Here is a 5,526-nt window from a genome sequence, read left to right on the forward strand (position 1 = left end):
AGCCCAGGCGACAGAGCAAGACTCCATCTCAAAAAAAAAAAAGAAAAGAAAAAGAAAAAAGAGAAACCAGTTTGATCCTTTCAAAGTTTACTTTTAAGTTTTATTAGGTTAGATCAGAGCAGCCTCCAGTCTAGGGCTAATATGTCTCTGACACTAAGACAAAACCTAATTTTTTTCGCCACTAAGGCAAAGCCCTATGAATTTTCCATATGAGCCAGTAGGAACAGGCACTAGTTCCATCCCTGTGTGAGCTCAAAAATTGTTCACTCTGCTGCTTTCAGATGTTTTTCCCCACCACAGACAGTTCCCTCATACACATGTGCTGATCAGTCCTCAGCTATCTATTCATGGAACCCTCTGAACCTCTCCAGTGCTCTCTCTCCTGTCCTGTACTCTCTCCTGCAAACTAGAGGCCTTGGCCACCCTGGACTCCCAGCTCTATCTCCTCGATCAAAGAGACAGCCAGGCTCAGCCTGGGTTCCTCCATCCTGCAGCCTGGTAACCTCGCAGGCAATAAGCTGGGGCAAATGTAAAGCTCGTCTACTTTGTTTTCAGTTTTTCAGGGATTACAGTATTGTTCTGTGCTGCCTGACGGCCAATGTTCAAACATTATTGCTCTATATTCATATATTCTGTCCAGTTTTTTAGTTGTTAAAGACGGGAGGGTAAATCTAGGTCTTGCTACTTCTTGGCCAGAAGAAGACATTTGATCTGGGTGTTACATGGCAGGAGTGTGAGGATAGACCGGAAGAGCTCCTCCAGATGCTTGATTTCTGCCTTCCTTAAGTCACTACAGCCCTTTGCACATTACTGCATGGTGTTAACCTGATTTCTCCTATTCTTGAGCTAAGGCTGGCTCCTCCCAAAGACAAATGGAGTCTAAAGTCTCAGATACTCTCCTTTACTCCTTTTTGTAGCTCTGTTAGTACCCATTGAATGTCTCACACAAAATAATCCTTTTAAAATGTGTCCCCAACCTGTATATTAAAAGGAATTTAAGGCTGGGCACAGTGGCTCATGCCCGTAATCTCAGCATTTTGGGAGGCTGAGGCAGGAGGATTGCTTGAGCCCAGGAGTTCCAGACAAGCCTGGGCAACCTAGTGAGACCGCCTCTCTCTGGAAAATAAAAATAAATTTAACAAAAATTAGCCAGGTGTGGTGGCGTGCTCCTGTGGCCCCAGCTACTCAGGAAGCTGAGGTGAGAGAATCGCTTGAGCCTAGGAGGTCGAGGCTACAGTGAGCCATGATCATGCCACTGCATGCCAGTGTGACAGAGCAAGATCCTGTCTCAAAAAAATAAATAAAAGAGACTTAAAAGGTAAATAAAAATAAGTAAGGTTAAACTATACTGTCTAAAAATGCACATTTGGGTGATAAAACCATAATGAAACATAAGGAAGTTTAATGATGTCCTTCCTTTTTGTCCTCACTATAAAAGTAAGGGCAGTGGTTACTTCTGGAGGGAGTAAGGGGGCTGTTTGGGATGGTGCACATGGAAACTACTTCTGGGTAGTTGAAGATCTATTTTGAGATGGGTGGGAATCACAAGGGTGTTTGTCTTATAATAATTCATTTGTTTAGGTGGTTTTCTGTAGCTGAGTTTGATTTTATAATGAAAGTATACTTTTATTGGTACGACTCTGCATGAATGAATGAATGATAAATGATAAATACATCTGGGCATTGAGTATCAATGGTTGCTCGCATCAAAACAGAGAGACATCCAGACACTATGTGCCCATGTTAGGATTACACAGCACCCCTTGTGAAATAGCCAAATTCAACCTGAATCTGATTAAGTCTCTGCATCCAACTCCAATGTACAGGAAATAAGGAATATAGAGGAACATATTCAGTGACATCACAGGGATATAATTGGCAAACTTCAGACTGAAGGAAACTGCAGGATGAGAGAGAGAAAGAGAGAATATACGGGGGAAATGTATATATTAAAATAGATTTAAAAGGAATGTCAACCAATCATAATATGTGGATCTGGATTTTAAACAAAGAAATTACAAAGTTTGTAAGACAAGAAATTTGAACACGAATGGAATATTTGATGATATTAAGAAAATGTTGTTAAATTTTTTAGCTATGATATGATAATAATATTTTAGTTCCTTTTTTTAATATGACGGGGTCTCACTATGATAGCCAGGTTGGTCTTCAACTCTTGGCCTTAAGCAATCTTCCCACAGTGCTAGGGATTACAGGTGTGAGCCACCATGCCCAGCCTTGGTTACATTTTTAGTAAAAAAGAGTTATCTTTTACAGACATATATAAAAATATTTATAGGCCGGGTGTGGTGGCTCAAGCCTGTAATCCCAGCACTTTGGGAGGCCGAGACGGGCGGATCACGAGGTCAGGAGATCGAGACCATCCTGGCTAACCCGGTGAAACCCTGTCTCTACTAAAAAATACAAAAAAACTAGCCGGGCGAGGTGACGGGCGCCTGTAGTCCCAGCTACTCGGGAGGCTGAGGCAGGAGAATAGCGTGAACCTGGGAGGCGGAGCTTGCAGTGAGCTGAGATCCGGCCACTGCACTCCAGCCTGGGCGACAGAGCGAGACTCCGTCTCAAAAACAAAAAATTAAAAAAAAAAAATTTATAAATGAAAAATGTAATCTGAAATTTGCCTCAAAATAGTACAGTGAGGAAATTTAGTATGAATACAGATGAAACAAGACTGGCCATAAACTGATAATTATTAAATCTCATACTATTTTCTCTACTTTATATTTTGCTTTGTTAAGAACAGTTTTACTGTTGCAAATGGCAGGGTTTCCTTCTTTTTAAAGACTGTTTAATATTCCATCATACACACACACACACACACACACACACACACGCAAACAAACACACGTAGTGCCACCACACCTGGCTAATTTTTTAAATTTTTTGTAGAGGCGGGGTATTCCTTGTTGCCCAGGCTGGTCTCAAACTGCTGGGCTCAATCAATCCTCCCACCTCAGCCTCCCAAAGTGCTGTGATTATAGGCATGAGCCACAGTGCCCGGCCTACTGTAGCTTAATAATATATTTTGAAATCAGACATGAATGAACCTGGAGGGCATTATAGGGAAATAAGCCTGTCACAGAAGGACAAATACTGCCTGAATTCAACTCATATGAAGGATGTATAATGGGCAAACTCACAGAAGCACCCAAGCCTGCCAACAAAACTTGGCCAGGTGTGGTGGCACCTGCCTGTAGTCCCAGCTACTTCGGAGGCTGAGGTGGGAGGATCACTTGAGGGGTGGAGGCTGTAGTGAGCTGTGATGCCATGATGGTGGCACTACACTCTAGCCTGGGTGACAGAGTGAAACCCTGTCTCAAAAAAATGAAAAGAACGTTTCTGTCACTCCCAGAATGTTTTCTCGTGCCCTCTGCAGGCAATTCCTGCTCCCACCCCCAGCCTTAGGCAATAACTGGTCTGCTTTCTGTCTCACCAAACATGCCTTTTCTAGACATGTCAAATAGAATCATGTGATATGTAGTCTTTCGCTATTCTCTGTATCAGCACATAAATTTGACATTTTCCATAATAAAATAATTTTTGTTTAATTGAACAATGACTTACATTTGTATAGCACTTTATTTTAAAATGGACTTTATTTTTTAGAGCAGTTTTAGGTTCACAGCAATACTGAGCAGAAGGTACAGAGAGGTCCCACACACCTCTGCTTCCACAAATGCACGGCCTCCGCCATTATCAACATCCCCACTGAAGTGGTACATTTGTTACGACTGATGAACCTACATTGACCATCATTATCACACAAAGTCCACAGACTGACTACATTACGGTTCACTCTTCATGTTGTACACTCTATAGGTTTGGATAAATATATAATGACATGTACCCACCATTAAAGGATCATACAGGGTAATTTCACCGCCCTAAAAACCCCCTGAGTACTTTGTGTTTTCTTTTTTTGTTTTTTCAGACGAGTTTCGCTGTTGTCGCCCAGGCTGGAGTGCAGTGGCACTATCTCACTCAGTCCACCTGCCTTGGCCTCCCAGAGTGCTGGAATTACAGGTGTGAGCCACCACGCATAGCCTATATTTTCTAATGTGCCTTCACATACTAAGGCAGGATAACATTTCTTACCAATTTCATAAATGAGGAAACAGACTTGGAGAGTTTAAGGGACCTGACCAAGGTCACAGAGACAGTAACGGAATTGAGACTGGCCTCCTGGGGCCAGGCACAGTGGCTTACGCCTGTAATCCCAGCACTTTGGGTGAAACCCCGTCTCTACTAAAAATACAAAAATTAGCTGGGCGTGGTGGCACATGCCTGTAATCCCAGCTACTCGGAGGCTGAGACAGGAGAATTGCTTGAACCCAGGAGGCGGAGGTTGCTGTGAGCCGAGATCGCGCCACTGTACTCCAGCCTGGGCAACAAGAGTGAAACTCTCTTTCTAAAAAAAAAAGATACAGAGGCAGAAACAAGATGGGGTGTGTGTGTGTGTGTGTGTGTGTCTGTGCATGTGTGTTCCTTGTCTTTGGGGGGAACTGGAGGGAAGGTGTGAGTGAGGATAAGGAGTGTTGGGGAGGTTGCCTGTCAAGTCTGCTAGCACCTGAGGCCTCCTTCCTAATCTGTGTCTGCATGTTTGTGTGTGCCTGAGAGGGGGCACCCGGTGGGGGAGGGACAGGTGTGCAGCTAGCTATGTCTTCATGTTTGCCCCATGGTCCGTGTATACATAGCTGGGCCCAGCAGAGCAGTGGGCAGAAATACTCTGAAATCTCTGTCTCCCCTTTGTATCTTAGCATTAAAAATATACATATTGCTGCATCTTCTCTGCAATATGATACTTCAGTACTTTAATAGTTAGCTTTCAGGAAGAATATGGAAGAAAACACTGATGGGGCTTTCCTCTGGGGAGTGGGGCTGGGGTCTCAGGACCTTCTTTCCACTGCATACTATCTCGTTCCATTTGAAGGTTTTGTCATATATTTGTGATTATCATAATAAAACGAGGGTGAAATCAGTATTGGTGAGCAATGAGTGCTTGCCTGTCTCCCTGAATATACTGCCTCTATCAACCTGTTTACTACAGGACTGAGCAGACTATGAAGTGCTGTGAAATTCATCCTCTCATTTAAACCACTCATTCATTCAACAAACATTTAATAAATGTTTCTTATGTGCCAGCCATAGTTCTAGAAACTGGGGATAGGCTAGGCACAGTGGCTCACACCTGTAATCCCAGTACTTTGGGAGGCTGAGGTGGGAGGATCACGTGAGCCCAGGAGTTTAAGATAAGCCTGGGCAACATAGTGAGACCCCATTTCTACAAAAAATTAGCCAGGCATGGTGGCACTCGCCTGTAGTCCCAGCTATTCAGGAGGATGAGAAGGGAGCATTGCTTGAGCCCAAGAGTTTGAGGCTGCAGTGAGCTGTGACCATGACACTGCACTCAAGCCGGGGTGATAGAGCAAGACACCATCTCTTAATAAAGATAAGGAAAGAAAGAAAAGAAAGAAAGAGAAGAAAGAAAGAAAGAAAGAAAGAAAGAAA

Source organism: Colobus angolensis, unplaced genomic scaffold (assembly GCF_000951035.1).
Source record: "Colobus angolensis palliatus isolate OR3802 unplaced genomic scaffold, Cang.pa_1.0 Scaffold51, whole genome shotgun sequence".
NCBI classification, from domain to species: Eukaryota; Metazoa; Chordata; class Mammalia; order Primates; family Cercopithecidae; genus Colobus; species Colobus angolensis.